Raw genomic sequence first — 18,402 nt, 5'->3', positions numbered from 1 at the left:
CTCTCTCTCTGCCTGCCTCTCCATCTACTTGTGATTTCTCTCTGTCAAATAAATAAATAAAATCTTTAAAAAAAAAAAAAAAAAAAAAAAAAAGAACTTCATAATATCCATTACCTTGTAAGTGAGAAGCCATTATATTTTAAGTTCTACTTTAAACATTGGCAGAAAGAGAGATGTATAGAAAAACTAAGTACAGAAATGTTAAGTTTGTAATATTCAACAAGTGTTTATTTGAGCTCCTGTTGTGCTAGGTCCCAATAGGTAAATATAAAACCCCTATCTAAAGAATTTTGTGGTTTTGTCAGGAAAACAGACGTGCTCACCAGTAATTTTTGTAAAAAGCAGGGTGATAAGTGCTATAATAAGGATTACATTGCATTGCAATTTAAGGTAGAAGCTTTAGATTTCTTTGTTCTTTTAATATAAATGAATATATGCTAAGTGCTGCTCTGTGCTAGGTGTTGCAGGGACTCATGATGAAAAAAAAGTCCCTGACCTCAGGCTTTTTTTCATGTCTGGGAGCTGCTTACCCTAAAGGATTTACATTTCTGTACCAGGAAAGAAGTTTTGTACTGTATCATCACTTCATAGTTTTAAACTAAATTCATCTGCATATTGAGCTTCCCTCAATCCCAAATGTTAAATAACATACTTTCTGAGAAAATCTGTATTATTTTATTGGATCTGTATTGTTTTCTCTGTCAATGACAGAAATTTTTCTTTTAGGGTAAGGAAAAAATCCAAATGCTGTCTGGATAACATGTGTAGGTAAACTTTGGTTTGCTTCTTAATCATTCAAAGAAAGAGGGAGATCTAAAATTTAGCATTCCTTGTTCCAGGGAATTATTTCAGTTGGTCACAGAGGAGAGAATGCCACTCTAAAGCAATCTATGATTCCTTTAGATTGTCTGGTTTTGACTTTTGGCTCTACTGTGTACTGGGAGTATAACCTTAGTCAATTTCCTCATCCATAAATTGGGACTAGAAATTGCATATATCCATAGGGTTGTTGTGTGGATTAAATAAGGTAAAATATTTTTGCTTGAATAATAGTTGGTTGAATAAGTATGAAGTGTTCATTGCTATTACTGTTTTTTTATTATCATCATTACCACCGACCTTGTCTTAAAATTATTATCTCAATTGTTTAATTCATTAAATAAGCTTATCTAGCGTGAGCATTATAAATTTGAATGGAACATTTTATTTATTTTACGATTTTATTTATTTGACATCACGAGTAGGCAGAGAGGCAGGCACTTGTCTTAAAATTATTATCTCAGTTGTTTAACTCATTAAATAAGCTTATCTAGGGTGAGCATTATAAATTTGAATGGAACATTTTATTTATTTTAAGATTTTATTTATTTATTTGACAGAGAGAGAGAGAGATCACAAGTAGGCAGAGAGGCAGGCAGGCAGGGAGGGGGAAGCAGGGCCCCGCTGAATGGAGAGCCTTTCTCAGGGCTCCATCCCAGGACCCCAAGATCATGACCTGAGCTGAAGGCAGAGGCCTAACCCACTGAGCCACTAAGGTGCCCCCTGAACGGGACGTTTTAAATAGTAAAGATCAAATTGAGACTAAAGTGAACCAGGGAATTCGTGTTCCTCTAATGGGGTAGTTGTTAAGTGGCTTTGGCTTGCTTTTTTAAAAAATTAAAGGTAAAATTGACCATTTTCACCATTAAAAATATATATAATTCAGTGTTGCCTCACTTTTGATCTAGTGGGGAATATAGGACGAAGTGTGGGCCAAACATCTTAACTTTTTTCTAAACAGAAGCTGGGAATCCAGATTTTGTGAGAAATCTTTATTTTAAAATGTTGACAACTTTTGAAATCATGAATGCTATGGGCCAAGCAAATCACCACTGCGGGAAGGATTTGTCTTGTGGGTTGCCGCTTTGCAGCCTCTGTTCTGGAGCTTGACTTTTTGCATCATAACCCATGTTCCCTGCCTTCCAGGAAGAAAGTCCTTACACACATAAAGATTTAAAACTGTTCAGGCAATACCTCAGAGCAGTCTAGGTCTGAATGAGAGGTACACAGGGTAATTATTAAGGCAGAGAGGAGGAGGGATGTTATTTAAGATAGATTAAAAATTGCCAAAGGTATAGAGGCAGGAATGGACTTGAGATTGTGGTAGTACAGGGAATAGATTAGTTGGAGTTTAGATTAGTTTCAAGAGGGTTTAATGGGCCTGGTAATAGAAGAAAGTTTGATAGTTAAGAGACCAGCCTTCTTGTTTTGGGATAACTTAAGTCCTGTTGGCTGACAGAATAAAATGGTATTTTGTGGCGATTTATTAGGTAATACTGAAGCCTGCAGTATTTACTAGGGTTGGTAGCTTCTGGAGGCTGGAAGAACAGGCTAGGGAGGTAGGTGGTAGTGGGAATGGAAAGGAAGGGACAAAAGCTTGTGTAAGAGACAAAAGCATGCATATATATATATATATATATATATATATATATATATATGGGTCACTCTGTGACAGTGGAACACTGCAGTAGATAAAGATAGCCAATTTTGAAAGCTTTTCCCCTAGTTCTTTTGTAAAAACTGGGGTATGTGAGAATAATACTATTATCTCTCCTTTTTGTGTTGTGGATCTTGCTTTATCAATCTCTCCACCCCAGCTTAATTATGGATGGTATACATAGTCTTACAATTGCCCAGCTTGCACAAAGAGAATAGAAAAAAGAGGAAATAAAGTAGTTCAGCTGTTTATCACATTTCTAGTTTTGGATTTTTGGTGATCTCGGATCTCTGATAAGTTTCATTAGACTTTATACATGGAATTTTTGTATTTACCAAAGTTTGGAAACACTGGAAGTTTTCTCATGGAAAAGATGTAGAATTTTGCTGCAGAAGCTTGACACAATAATTAATTCATGATTTAGAATGTTTAAAGAAAGTGATAAACATTGTAGAAAGGTGGAATGTGTTTATTCTGTGTGACTTGAGAAAGTGATTTTTAGGATTTCATTTTCACCAGGATTTATTTTATAGTTCCTCTTGAGAATTTTGACATATACAGGGAAATTATTTCTTATTCTTGGCTAAAATGCCAAGTGTAGTTATTGTAAGTAGTCTTTTTGATGAGTAAGTTGAGTAGTATGTTAGGTATAGCCTGAGTATTAAGAATAGTTGAGATGCAGTAATATTTCCCTCACTGATGAATAAAAGTCCTGAACTGAGCCTCTGAAAAGTACAAAAAATTGGGGCCCGTCAGAGAGATGCAGCAATAGGGTCAAATAGATTTGAACTAAATCTAAATCTCATTTAATGGAGAAGGGATTGTTTTTTTTTTTTTAATTTTAAAGCATGGTCTAACCTAGTTTTTGGAATTCATTTGTTCTTGAATATTGAAAGGGATTTTCAGGTAGTTCATTTAATTATACGTCTGTTTTGGAAGTAGGAAGGTAAGGAACACGAGAGAGGGATTAGCTGCATTTGTTTCTGTGGAAAGTTAGTAGTTAAGAGGAAATCCCAAGTTATCTTTTTCTGTTCTTGAATTTTTTAGAGGAAAGATACCTACCACAGGTCTTAATTAAAAATAATATGCTATATGTATATTGAAATGTGCAGTACCTAGTTACTACTGCTTTTCATTGTCTAGAATGTTGTTGACATTTAACTGCTGTCATCTCCTTGCCTTTTGTCTCTGTTTTGACTTTATTTCATTTTGCTGGTGTTTTAGGAGGGAATGGAGTTGGAGTTCTTATGTTCAGTCAGTCCAGTTAGTTGATTTTACTCTTATCAGTTGATGTTTTCACCTCTGAGGGACAATGAAAATGATTAACTTATCTGTTCTGATTATTTTTTGGTTTCTTTTTTTAAAAGATGTTATTTGTTTATTTGACAGAGAGCAGAAGAGCACAGGGGGGGGGGGACTGGAGAGGGAGAAGCAGGCCCCCTGCTGAGCAGGGAGCCCCATGTGGGTGGGGCTAGATCCAGGACTCTGGGATCACGACCCAAGCCGAAGGCAGTGGCTTAACCCATTGGGCCACCCAGGTGCCCCTTTGTTTTTTTTTCTTTGTGGTTAAATACACATGATGTAAAACTGACTATTGTAAATGTTTATTTAAGTGTTCAGTTTAAGTACATTCACTTTGGGATGCCTGGGTGGCTCAGTCAGTTCAGCATCTGCTTTAGCCGGAAACCTGGGATCATCAAGCCTCAGGTCAAGGCCCCTTGCTCAGCGGGGAGTCTGCTTCTCCCTCTGCCTGCTGCTCCCCCTGCTTGTGCTCTCTGACAAGTAAAGAAATAAAATCTTTTAAAAAAGTGTATTCACTTTGTTGTGCAGTCATTACCATTGTGCACATCTCAGATTTTTTCATCATCCCAAACTGAAACTCAGCACCCACTGAAAAAGAACTCACCATTTTCCTTCCCTTAACCCCTTATAACCACTATGCTATTTTTTTCTCTGTGTAGAATTTGACTGTTAGTTAATGTAAGTGGAATCATACAGTATTTGTCATTTATGTTGGTTTGTTTCACTTTGCATAATGTCTTCAGGGTTCATTGGTGTAGCATGTGTCATTTGTGTCATGATTTCATTCCTTTTTAAGGCTGACTCATACTCGATTTTATGTGTACACCACATTTTGTTTATTCATTCTTCTGTTGGTGGACAGTTAGCTTTCTTTTACCTTTTGGCTTTTGTGAATAATAATGCTATGAATGTGGGTGCACAAACGACTGTTTGAGTCCCTTCTTTTAGTATTCTTAGGTATATTACCAGAAATGGAATTTCTGGATCAGATGGTAATTCTGTGTGTAATTTTTTTGAGGAACCACCGTATTGTTCAACAACAGCTGTGCCATTTTACATTCCCACCAGCAGTGCACAAGAATTCCAGTTTTCTACACACATACCATTTGTTACTTGCTGTGTTGGCATTTTTTTTTTAAAGTAATCATCCCAGTGAGTAAATTGGTATCTCATTATAGTTTTGATTTGCATTTCTCTAATGATCAGTGATACTGAGTGTCTTTTCATGCATTTTTTGGATGTTAGTATATTTTTTGAGAAATGTCTGCTCAAGTCCTTTCCCATTTTAAAATGAGGGTTGTTTGGTATGTGGTGTCCTGATTATTTTGTAGGCTTCTGCCCATATCTTTTCTGCTTCTTAGTCTACTGCTCTTCTCCTTTCCTATTGTTGAAGAGCAGCTAGAACCATTCTCTCCAATGGATAGTCCCTCAGTAAATGTTTGATGATAACAGGTTAAAAGTAGGGCTTTCTGGGAAGGTAAATGTTGGTTGGGGCAAGACCTTCATTACATTTTTCTCAAGTTTTGGAGTTCCCTGTTCTCTTTTAAACATTTACTTGGTGGGGTAAACTTTTTTTTTTTTAATTTATTTGAGAGAGAGATTCAGGTAAGCACGGGGGAGAGGCAGAGAGAGAGGGAGAGAGAATCCACAAGCAGGCTTCCCTCTGAGTGGGGAGTCCAACGCAGGGCAACATCCCGGAACCCTGAGATCATGTTTAACAGCTGAGCCACCCAGGCGCCCCCCGGTTGGGTAGACATTTATGAAAGATTATGTTTTTAGGGAAAGAAGTCTATGTGTCATTTAGATTGTGTTTTTTTTTTTTTTTTTTTTTTAAGATTTATTTATTTATTTATTGGACAGAGAGATCACAAGTAGACAGAGAGGCAGGCAGAAAGAGAGAGAGAGAAGCAGACTCCCTGCTGAGCAGAGAGCCCGAAGCGGGACTCGATCCCAGGACCCTGAGATCATGACCTGAGCCGAAGGCAGCGGCTTAACCCACTGAGCCACCCAGGCGCCCTAGATTGTGTTTTAGAGGAGGAAAATATAAGGTCTTAAAAGAAATTTTATTTTTCTCTGAGAAGCTTGCTATTAATGTTTAAGTACAAGTTGGCCTGAGGTATCCAAAGAAGAATTTTACTTTTTGTGATTCTGAAGGAAGAAAATCTGTTTTAATCATTTCAGTGACTCATTTTTCTTTCCCCCCTCAGTTATCTGTATACTCAATGTGGGGCTTGAACTCATAACCCTGAGATTAAAAGTCTCATGCTCTACCAACTCAGTCAATCAGGTGCCTCTCAGTGATTCACTTCTTAACTTTTTCTTGTGTAATGATTTAGAATTTCTTATTTTGAAGGTGCTATTTGTTTTTTGTTTTTGCTTTAGGCAAGAGGGGATTAGGAGTGATCCTAGACTCAATATATATGTTAATGATTTTAAAAAGGGTCAACCTGAATAAATTCAAGTATAGCAATGACATAAGTATATTTTTTAAAATTTAAATTCAGCTAATTAACATATAATCTTACTGGTTTCAGATGTAGAGGTCAGTGATTTATCAGTCTTATTAATACTCATTGCTCATTATATCACATGCCCTCCTTACTGTCTGTCACCCAGTTACCCTATCCCCCACTTCCCTCCCTCCCCTCCTGTTTGTTTGTTTTCCTGTTGTCTTTTGTTTCCTTTAAGGAACCATGGTTTTATTTTTATTTATTTATTTATTTATTTATTTTAGGAACCATGGTTTTAAATCATGAAATTAATGTTGAACAAGGCTAGCGATCTCTCTTTTGGCCACATCTTTTGTTCTGATCTTGGACAATCCATTTTGATTGGGTTATTACTGAGTTGTAAGAATTCTTTGTAAATTCTGGATTTAAGTCTTCTATTAGATATGCATTTTACAAATATATTCTCCTAGGCTTTTGGTTGTCTTTTTTTTTTTCATTTTATTCAGAATGTCTTTTGAAAAGTAGAAGTTCCTAATTTTGTTGAGGCTTTTTTCTCAGTTTTTTCTTTTATGAGTAGTACTTTTGTCATATATAAGAAATCTTTGCCTAACTGGGCAACCCATTTAACTTTTCTGGATTTCAGTTTGTTTACCTATAAGAACAAATAAGATGTTTGTGTATTTTGACTTCTTTGCAATAATATTTTTATTCAATGTCTTTTTGAGTTTGAAGTAGAGAAGGTAGTCTTGGAATAGAATACTAAGGTGAAAATCTATAGACCCATATTGAAATATAAAATTGGCCCTGCTTTCATAATCCTGTTTGTTTCCTAATGGGTAAGTGGTGTTTGTCTCTCTCCTCCTCTCCTGCCACAAATATTTGGGGCTTCTGGTTGTAAATGGTTCTCTGATTTTTTTTTTCTGTGTTTTTAATACAGCCTGAATAATAATGGTTTTTGACTCCTTTTAATAAAAATATAAATTTGTAAAGTATACATACATGTTACTCAGTGATTCATTAATATTGATATCTAATTTACTTGAGAGTTCTTAAAATTATGTTCAGAAATGATCTGAGAAAGTTTTGTTGGGAGGATGGGGATGGTGGCTATCAGGATTTTGTATTTTGAGGACAATTTGTAGGTATTAAGAGATGGTCAGAAACTAGTTTCTTGGGAGCCAGGGAGTACATAATTTATACATAATTAGGTTGTATACACCTTGATACATAGTTAGGTTGTATAATTTCACACAAGCATTGTTTGCAAAAGAGAGCAATACTTACTGTAGCACAATGGTAGTTATATTTATTGTGGCATATCATATAATTTAAAATTCAGCAGTAAATAGTCAAAACCAGGAAATAGCTTGTAATAGTTAATATTAAAATGTTTGTTAGCTGTTTGGGAGAACAGGGAGAAAATTGCCATCTGAAGTAGTGGGTACAGAGTTCAAACCAGCAAATGAATACTAAAAGTTTGATTTTAGTGCCAGTTTCCTTAAATTCTGTTGCCATACTCTTGAACCTTGAAAGTTACAACTTTCTGTTTTTCTCTTTGAATAAGATAATTGTCTTTTTATGCATATGCTTTAGATCCACACGCATAGATTTGGTTGGAAAATGGGAAATGAGCTTTCAGTGATCTGAGATGATTTACATGATGTTCAGAGCCAAGGTGTCACTTTTGAGAGGGAGAATATTCTATGCCCTACCTTTCTGTTAAGGTAACTTTCTCTAGTCAGTAAGAAAGCAGTTTTTCCCCATCATCAGTGGGTTTGAGTTCCATTTTCTCTCATTTTATTGAGAATGTTATGGAAATGAGTATTTCTCTTCTACCCCAACCCAAAGAACTCTTATCCCCTCTGATAATACCTCCAACTTCTACAAGTTAAGTTCTATTGCCATTATTAGTAGAGAATGGGATCTAAAGGTTGTTCCTTCTGGTTAGTCTCTGCTACTATGACTGGAGAGAGCAGGATCTAGTTTTCAACCTGGCTGGGTAGTGTGGCTACTGGTGGCATACATAAGAACCATTATCACCTTCATGGTTCTACTTGCATCTGGATTGAGGCTCTGTTCTTCACAGTAGTGGCTGGTGAATAAATACAGACTTTTAAAAGCTGATCCTTTTAGACATAGCGATTTTACTTGAGTGGTGGTTTAAGAACATGGTTGAGTGGCCTTGTTCGAAGGAGACTACTCAGTATTGACAGTTATGGTGTATGCTTCTGTATCTTATTTTATTTATTTTTTTAAAGATGTATTTATTTGAGGGGGAGGGGCAGGAGGAGGAGAGAATCTAAAGCAGACTCCCCATTGAGTGTGGAGCCCACCTCAGCTAGATCTCACAACCCTCAAGTCATGACCTGAGCTGAAATCAAGAGTCAGGCGCTCTACCGACTGAGCCACCCAAGTGTCCCACTTCTGTATTGTATAGTAAGGCTGTTTGAGAGTTTGACTTCCTTTAGGTTTTAGTTCTCTGAATACCACTGTGTACTTTAGCTCTTTGAGCAATGTACTTGTGCTTTGACAAGCAGTTTTTCTCCTTAGCAGTTTAGTGTGGTTTTTTGGGGTTTGTTTTTGTTTTTGTTTTTTGAGAGAGTGAGGTGGTGAGGGGGGAGGGCAGAGGGAGAAAGAGAATCTGAATGCAGGCTCCATGCCTAGTGCAGAGACCGAATATGCAGGGCTCAGTGGGGGACTCAGTCTCACAACCCTGAGATCAGACCGGAGCTGAAATCAAGAGTCGGACACTTAACTGACTGATCCACCCAGTTGCCCATAGTGAGTTTTCCTTTTTTTAAGATTTTATTTATTTATTTGACAGAGATCAGAAGTAGGCAGAGAGGCAAGCAGAGAGAGTGGGGGAGGCAGGCTCCCCACTGAGCAGAGAGCCCGATGTGGGGCTTGTTCCCAGGACCTTGGGATCATGACCTGAGCTGAAGGCAGAGGCCTCAACCCACTGAGCCACTCGGGCGCCCTCATAGTGTGTTTTCTGAAATGTCTTTTTGATGGCTTCTTTTAAGAATTATAGACCCATATTAAGTTATTGAAAAGTTTTCTAGGTCAAAATAGATGGTGGCCTACAAAAAAAACCAGATTATGTTGGCTGTATTATTTCTGAAAATAAACCAAGCAAATTTAATAATGTCCTAATAATTTTTCTATGAATAAGATAATGTTTTAAAATAAGGCTAGAGGGGCACCTGGGTGGCTCAGTGGGTTAAGCCGCTGCCTTCGGCTCAGGTCATGATCTCGGGGTCCCAGGATCGAGTCCCGCATCAGGCTCTCTACTCAGCAGGGAGCCTGCTTCCTCCTCTCTCTCTCTGCCTGCCTCTCTGCCTACTTGTGATCTCTCTCTGTCAAATAAATAAATAAAATTAAAAAAAAATATAAGGCTAGAAATGTAGTTTGCTGCTTGTTGCTTGTGGGACAAGATATAACTGAAATAATCATATGAAGTGTGTCTTTTTCTTTCCACATTTTTATTTCTGTTGCCTTTCAGGAAGATGTTAAGGATAGTTTTTACCTATGGCAGTGTTTTAGGACCTCCTTTCTGCATTAGACATTCTGTCACATTTTTCTAGTGTGATAGTAAACATTACTCAAAATAAACAATATATAAATTTTAAGAATTGACCCTATTTTAAGTTTCTTTGTATCTGATAGACTAATAGGTTATAGATTATATTAATATTGTATTATATCTTAGATTCAGACTGGTATCTTCAGTGGTTCACGTCACAGTGGTTTACCAGGCAAAGATAGAGACTCCATTGTACTTGATGGTGAAAGTTTTGTTTTTTTAATGATGTAAAAAGTAAGTCTGTTGTCTTTTTATTTTATTATTATTTTTTATTTTTTTTTTAATGTTTTTATTTATTTGTCATAGAGAGTGATAGAGCACAAGCATGAGGGAGGCAGGCAGAAGGAGAGGAAGAAGCAGGCTCCCACTGAGCAGGGAACCGGATGTGGAACTTTACCTCAGGGTCCTGGGATCATGACCTGAGCCAAAGGCAGATGCTTAACCAGCTGAGCCACCCAGGCATCCCTGTTATTATTATTAATTTATTATTTGATAGACAGCGAGAGAGGGAACATAAGCAAGGGGAGTTAGAGAGGTAGAAGCAGGCTTCCTGCTGAGCAGGGGGCCTGATTTGGTTCTCAGTGCCAGGGCCCTGGGATCATGACCTGAGCCGACTGATCCACCCAGGTGCCCCTTCCCTGTTACTTTTTATAGGAAATTCAAACTGAGGCATCCATCTTGTCTCTCTATCTTTTTTTTTTTAATGTATTTTTAGAGTGAGTAAGTGAGAGCACATGAGTGGGAGGAGGGGCTAAGGGAGAGGGAAAGAGAATCCTCAAGCAGCCTTTGCACTGAGCATGGAACCCACATGGGGCTTGATCCCAGGACCCTGAGATCATGACTTGAGCTGAAATCAAGAGTTGGATACTCAACCAGCTGAGCCACCCAGGTGCCCCATGTCTCTATATCTTGGAAGCAAAGTTTTGAAATTGCTTTAAAAATTGGGTGTTAGGAAGAGGAAGAGGAGGCTAAAGGATAGATCATAAAATGAAAGGGACGTTAGAAAAGACAAGTTAATGCAGCAGTGAGATATGGAAGTAGAAGGGTAGTACTAGAAAGGATAGATGGGTCCTGGAGAGACCTCCCCAAGATACACAGGAGAGCTAGAGTCAATTTTTTTTTCCTGTAATTGTACAAACTAGATTAGGATTTTGGGGGGGGGGTCATTCAGATTGGGAATTTTTTAAAGGGTTTTTTTCTTTTTCTTTTTTTTTTTTTTTTTAAGATTTTATTTATTTATTTATTTGACAGAGAGAAATCACAAGTAGACGGAGAGGCAGGCAGAGAGAGAGGAAGGGAAGCAGGCTCCCTGCTGAGCAGAGAGCATGATGTGGGACTCGATCCCAGGACCCTGAGATTATGACCTGAGCCGAAGGCAGCGGCTTAACCCACTGAGCCACCCAGGCGCCCCGGGTTTTTTTATTTTTCTTTTTAAAAGATTTTATTTATTATTTGACACAGAGGGAGAGAGAGCACAGGCAGGCAGAGGGAGAGGGGGAGGCATGCTCCCAACTGAGCAAGGAGCCTGACACAGGGCTGGATCCCAAGGACCCTGGTATGTGACCTGACCCAAAGGCAGACGCTTAACTGACTGAGCCACTCAGGTGCCCCTGCAGTTAAGTTTATTAAGATGTAACTTGGGCATAGTAAAATTCATCCTTTTCTAGTATACAGGTCTTTGAATTTTGACAGTTTTATTCCTTTGTGGTCATACATTTCTCCCCAGCTCTGTCCCCTAGGAAGTACTGATGTGTTTTCTGTCCCAATAGTTTTGCCTTTTCCAGAATGTCATATAAATAGAGTCATAGGATATTTCATTTTCCTAGAACTGCTGTAACAAGTTGCCACATACTGGTTAGTTTAAAACAGCTGAGCCTTATTCTGTCACAGTATTGGAGTCTAAAAGACCAAAACAAGGTGTCAGTAGGATTGAACTTCTAAGGAGAATCTGTGCCATGCCTCTCTCATAGCTTCTGGTGGTTGCTGGCCTTCCTTGCATTTCTTTATGCCTCTGTCTTTGTGTGGCATTCTCCCTATGTGTTTTCATATCACCTTTACTCTGTGCATGCCTATATGTCCAAATTTTTCTTATAAGGACACAAGTCATTGAACTAGGGCCCACCCTAATCCAGTATGATCTTATCATAATGATTATATCTACAAAGATCGTATAAGACCAAATAAGGTCACATTCTGAGATTTCAGGTGGACATGAATTTTGGGGAGACACTATCAGCATAGCACATAGGGGATGTAGCCTTTTTAAAACAGTGTGTTTTGGGGAGGTACCTGGGTGTTTTAGTTGTTTAAGCATCTAACTCAGTTATGGCTTCGGTCAGGTTCTTGGGGTAGTGGGATCAAGCCCCTCCTCATGCTCCATGCTCAGTGAGGTGTCTGCTGGAGATTCTCTTTCCTCTGCCCCCCCCCCCAGAATAAATCCTCTTTTTTTAAAATGTGGTTTTTTAAATGTTTTTAATGCTACTTTTAAAAAAATCATAGAGTAAAATTGGCTTTTTCTCTTGGTGTACAGTTGTATGAATTTTTAACACATGTACAGATTTTTGTAACACCATAATGAGGATATAGAATTGTTCTATCATACCAGAAACCTCCCTTGTACTGCACTTTGTAGTCCTACCCACACTCTACTCTTAACAGCCATGGATTTGTTATCTATCTCTGTTGTTTTGTCTTTTGGAGATTGTCACTATAAGCGGAATAATACATATGTAACCTTTTTTTTGGACTTATGTAACTTTTTGAGACTGGGTTTCACTGAGCATGATGTGTTCCAGATACATACAGGTTGTTTCATGTATCAGTAGTTTGTTTCTTTTTGTTGCACCACAGTTTATCAGTTTATCTGTTGAGGGATTTGGGGTTGTTTCACATTTTTGGTAATTATGAGCAGAGGTACTATTAACATTTCTGTATAGCTTTTAGGTGAATGTTGCTTTTATTTCTTTAGGCAGGATTTCTTAATCTTGGTACTATTGACATGTTGGGCTGGAAAATTAATTCTTTGTTGTGGAGAGCTCAGTAGGATGTTTAGCAGCATCCCTTGCTTCTTCTACCCATTAGATAACAGTAGCCACCTGCACCTTGTGCCAGTTGTTTAAAAAAAAAAAAAAAGTTGCATAGTGCAGAATAACCTCCGGTTAAGAACTCTGCTCTAAGGTAAATACCTAGAAATGGGATTGTTGGGTTGTATGGTAAATGTGTTGAAATTTATAAGAAGTAGGCGAAAGATTTTCCATATTGACTTTACCATTTTGTATTCCAACCACAAATATATAAGGATGTTTGCATCCTTGTCAGACACTTGTTATTGTCAGTATTTTCTTGTTGTAGCCATTCTAATAGTGTCAGGTATCTCATTGTGATGGGATACTCTTTATATTCTTCTCCTTCTTCTTCTTCTTTTTTTTTTTTTTTAAAGATTTTATTTATTCGTTTGACAGAGAGAGAGATCACAAGTAGGCAGAGAGGCAAAGAGAGAAGGGGAAGGAGGCTCCCTGCTGAGCAGAGAGCCCGATGTGGGGCTTGATCCCAGGACCCTGGGATCATGACCCAAGCCGAAGGCAGAGGCTTTAACCCACTGAGCCACCCAGGCGCCCCTGTATTCTTTTTTAAAAAACAACAACAACAACAACAACAAAGTTACTTTAAAAAAAATCTAAGATACAGAAAAGTCAGAAGAATAGTATAGTGAATACTTGTAATCACTTGGCCTGGACTGACCAGTTAATAACATCTTGTGACGTTTGCTTTCTCTCTCTAGATAGTTACTTTTGATTTTGCTGAACCATAAGAAAGTAAGTTGCAGGGCTTGATTTCAGGATCTGGAGACCATGACTTGAGCTGAAACCAAGCTTAACCAACTGAGCCACCTATATGCATCCCTGTCATAACCATTTTTAAGTCTGTGGTTCAGTGGTACTCAGTACATTCATATCATTGTGCAGTCATCACCACCATCCATCTCTAGAACTTTTTGTCTTGCAGAATTGAAACTCTGTGCCATTGAACAACACATCCACATCCCCTTCTCCCCCAGCATTGGTACACAAGGGTTATAATTTCTCCACATATTTGGCAACATTTGTTAATATCTTGATTTTTTGATAGTAGCCCTCCTGATGGGTGTGAGGTGGTATTTCATTGTGGTTTTGATTTGGATTTCCCTAATGATTGATGGTGTTACTGGCCATTCTTTGGAGAAATGTCTGTTCAAACACTTTGTCTGTTTTTGAATTAAGTTTTTGTTGTTGAATTTTAGTTCTCTGGATATTCTGGATATTAATCCTTTAGATGAATGATTTCAGATATTTTCTCCTATTTTGTAGGAGTGTGTGTGTGCCTTTGTTTGTGTGCCTTTTCATTCTGTTGATAGTTTCTTTTGCACAAAAGTTTGAAATTTTTGTGAAGTCCAGTTTATCTATTTTTTTTCTTTTGTTGCCTATACCTTTGGTGTCATTGGACTTATTGCCAAATCCATGTTGTGAAACATTTGTCCTATTTTCCTCCAAGAGTTTTATATTTTTAGGTCTTAACATTTAGGTCTTTGATCCATTTTTAATTTTTGTAAATGGTGTTAGGTAAGGGTCCAACTTTATTCTTTTGCAAGTGGAGATTTGGTTTTCCCAGCACCATTTGTTGAAAAGACTGTCCTTTCCCCAATGAATGGCCTTGGCACCTTTGGCAGGAATCATTTTACTTTATCTGTCAGAGTTTATTTTTGGGCTCTTTAAGTCCAGTGGAATAAGTTTGTATGTCTTTATGCCAGCACCACAATGTTTTGATTATTGCAGCTTTGTACTAAATTTTGAAATCAGGAAATCTAAATCCTCTAACTTTGTTCTTCTTTTTCAAGATTATTTTGGCTATTCAACGTCTCTGGAGATTGTATATGAATTTTAGGATGGATTTTCGGTTTCTGCAAGGAACGTCATTGTTTATTTCTTTGTTTGTTTTTACATCCTTGGTTTTTTGATAGGAGTTACACTGAATCTGTGGACTGCTTTGGGTAGTATTAATATCTTAGTATGAAGACTTCTAATCCATAAGCACAAGATGTCTTTCCATTTATTTGCGTCTTTTAATTTCTTTCAACAGTGTTTTACAGTTTTCAGTGTTACAAGTCTTTTACCTCACTGGTTAATTCGTAGGTGTCTTACTGTTTGTTTTTGTTTTGTTTTTTAAGGTTTTATACATTTGGGAGAGAGAGAAAAAAGTAGGGGTAGGCCAGGGAGAGGGAGAAGCAGGCTCCCCACTGAGCAGAGTGGGGCTGACTGGGGCTTAATTCCAGGACCCTGGGATCATGACCTGAATGGAAGGCAGATGCTTAACCTACTGATTTTATAAATAGATCTGTGTTCTTAATTTTCTGTTTGGATTGTTGATTGTTAATGAACAGAAATACAGCAGTTTTTTATGTGTTGATTTCTGTATCTTGCTAGTTTGCAGAATTTATTAGTTCTAACAGTTTTTCTCTGTGGAATCTCTAGGGTTTTCTATATATAAGATCATATCTTCAAACAGAATTTTACTCTTTTCCTATTTGGGTGCTTTTGATTTCTTTTTCTTGCCTAACTGCTTTGGTTCAGGTTTCCAGGATTGTGTTGAATGGAAGTGGTAAGAGTGGGCATCTTTGCCTTATTCCTGGTCTTCAAGAAGCTTTCATTCTTTCATCATTGAATATGATGTCAGTGTGCATTTTTCATATATGGCCTTTATTAGTGAACTGAGGTGGTTCCCTTCTGTTCCTACTTTGTTGAATGTTTTTATCATAAAAGGGTGTTAAATTTTGTCAGGTGCCTTTTCACTATCAATTGAGATGATTGTGATTTTTTCCGTTTATTCTTTCAATATAGTGTATTACATTGATTAATTTTTGTATGTTGAACCATCCTTGAATGCCACGAATAAACCCACTTCATATATAATCCTTCCAGTATGCTGAGAAATGTCTATTTCTACCTTCAAGCCTGTTAGTTTTTGCTTCATTTATTTTGATGGTCTGTTATTACTAAATTTTTATAATTGTGTAAATGTTTATAAATCACTGTATATTCCTGCTGTTTTGGGCCTTTTATTAATAATTAATTAATTATTAATTAATTTGTTAATATTGTAACATCTTTTGTCTCAACCTTTTTTTTTTAAAGTTCTGTTTATGTATTTTTAAATTTAATCTCTATACCTAATGTGGGGCTCAAATTTATGACTCTGAGATCAAGTGTCTCAAGCTCCCCTGACTGAGCCAGCTTGGCTCTCACAACTTTTTTTGATTTAAAGTCGTTTTGGAGGTGCCTGGGTGGCTCATTCAGTTAAATGTCAGCCTGTGGCTCAGGTCGTGATCCCGGAGTCCTGGAATCGGGTACCATAGGGCTTCTTGCTCCTTGGGGAGTATGCTTCTCTCTCTTTCTCTGCTCCTCCCCCCGCTCATACTCTTTTCTTTCTCTCTCTCTCTCTCTCTCTCTCTATCAAATAAATAAATAAAATCTTTTTTAAAAAGTCTGTTTTGTGTGACTTTAGTAGACTTAACTCAGCAGTCTTTTGGTTACTATTGATAGTTTACTTGGAATATCTTTTTCCATCCTTTTACTTTTAGCCCATTTGTGTCTTTGGATCTAGAATGAGTCTTCTGTAGACAACATATGATTGGATGATGTTTTAAATCCATTCTGCCAATTTCTGTCTTCTGATTGGAGAGTTCAGCCCATTTTCATGTAAACTAATTACTGTTAAAGAGGGACTTCCTCATTTTACTCTTTGTTTTCCATATATGTTAGAGCTCTTTTGTCATTCATTTCCTTCATTACTGTCATTGTGTTTAATTGATAGTGAAACATTTCCATTGTCTTCTTATTTCCTTTTGTGTATATTCTGTAACTGTTTTCTTTTGTGGTTACCATGGGGATTACATTTAAAGTCCTAAAGTTATAATACTCTAATTTGAATTTATAACCGCTTAGTTTTTCTTTTTATTATTAACATATAATGTATTATTTGTTTCAAGGATACAGTTGTGATACATCAGTCTTAACAGAATTCACAGCATTCACCATACATAGCACATACCCTCCCCAGTGTCCATCACCTAGTGACTCCATCCCTCCTACCCCCCTCCAGTCCAGCAACCCTCAGTTTGTTTCCTCAGATTGAGTCTCTTATGGTTTGTCTGCTTCTCTGGTTTTGTTTAGATTCATTTTTCCCTCCCTTCCCATATGAATCTCTGTCTTGTTTCTCAAATTCCTCATATTGATGAGATCATATGGTATTGTCTTTCTCTGACTTATTTCACTTAGCATGATACCGTTTAGTTCCATCCACATTGTTGCAAATGGCAGGGTTTGAGGGCTTTTTTATGTCTGTGTAATATTCCATTGTGTGTGTGTGTGTGTATCACATATTCTTTGTCCATTCATCTGTTCATGGACATCGAAGCTCTTTCCATAGTTTGGCAATTGTGGACATTGCTGTTATAAACATTTGGGTGTGCATGCTCCTTCGGATCACTACATTTGTATCCTTTTGGTAAATACCCCGTGATGCAATTGCTGGGTTATAGGGTAGCTTTACTTTCAACTTTTGAGAAACCTCCATACTGTTTTCCAGAGTGGCTGCACCAGCTTGCATTCCCACCAGTAGTGAGGAGGGTTCCCCTTTCTCCACATCCTTGCCAACACCTGTTGTTTCCAGCCATTCTGACTGGTGTGAGGTGGTATCTCACTGTGGGTTTGATTTGTATTTCCCTGATGCCAAGTGATGTTGAGCACGTTTTCATGTGTCTGTTGGCCATTTGGATGTCTTTGCAGAAATGTCTGTGTCTTCTGTCCGTTTCTTGATTGGATTATTTGTTCTTTGGGTATTGAGTTTAAGTTTTTTATAGATTGTGGATACTAGCCCTTTATCTGATATGTCATTTGCAAATACCTTCCCCCATTTTGTTGGTTGTCTTGGTTTTGTTGACTGTTTCCTTTGCTGTGCAAAAGCTTTTCATCTTGATGAAGTTCCAGTAGTTCATTTTTGCTCTTGTTTTTCTTGCCTTTGGCAATGTTCCTGGGAAGAAGTTGATGTGGCTGTCGAAGAGGTTGCTGCCTGTGTTCTGAAGGATTTGGATGGATTCTTGTCTCACCATTAGGTCTTTCATCCATTTTGAGTCTGTTTCTGTGTGTGGTGTAAGGAAATGGTCAGTTTCTTCTACATGTGGCTGTCCAGTTTTCCTAACACCATTTGTTGAAGAGACTGTCTTTTTTCCATTGGACATTCTTTCCTGCTTTGTTGAAGATTAGTTGACCACAGAGTTGAGAGTCCATTTCTGGGCTCTCTATTCTGTTCCATTGATCTATGTGTCTTTTTTTGTGCCAGTACCATACTGCTTGGTGATTACAGCTTTGTAATAGAGCTTAAAGTCCAGAATTGTGATGCCACTAGTTTTGGTTTTCTTTTTCAACATTCCTCTGGCCTTTCGGGGTCTTTTCTGGTTCCATACAAGTTCTAGGATTATTTGGATTTATTTGAAAAATGTTGATGGTATTTTGATAGGGATTGCATTAAATGTGTAGATTGCTCTAGGTAGCAAAGAC

The 18,402-nt window shown here is 37.6% G+C and overlaps 1 protein-coding gene across 8 annotated transcripts in view; it reads left to right on the top strand.

Annotated features, from left to right (window-relative positions):
* Positions 1-18,402, top strand: part of ITCH (itchy E3 ubiquitin protein ligase) — a 136,807-nt gene that overhangs the window by 6,874 nt on the left and 111,531 nt on the right. The window contains exon 3 of one of the 8 annotated variants that reach the window (XM_059133474.1): positions 727-764. The exons of the other annotated variants lie outside the window; for them this stretch is intronic. The gene's annotated coding sequence lies outside the window, so the exon portion shown is untranslated. The remainder of the gene's footprint in view (positions 1-726; positions 765-18,402) is intronic. 8 annotated transcript variants of the gene reach the window in all.

The sequence above is a fragment of the Mustela lutreola genome, chromosome 9, assembly GCF_030435805.1.
Source record: "Mustela lutreola isolate mMusLut2 chromosome 9, mMusLut2.pri, whole genome shotgun sequence".
Taxonomy (NCBI): Eukaryota; Metazoa; Chordata; class Mammalia; order Carnivora; family Mustelidae; genus Mustela; species Mustela lutreola.
The sequence above is the reverse complement of the archived record's forward strand: the minus strand, read 5'-3'. Positions and strand labels throughout refer to the sequence as shown.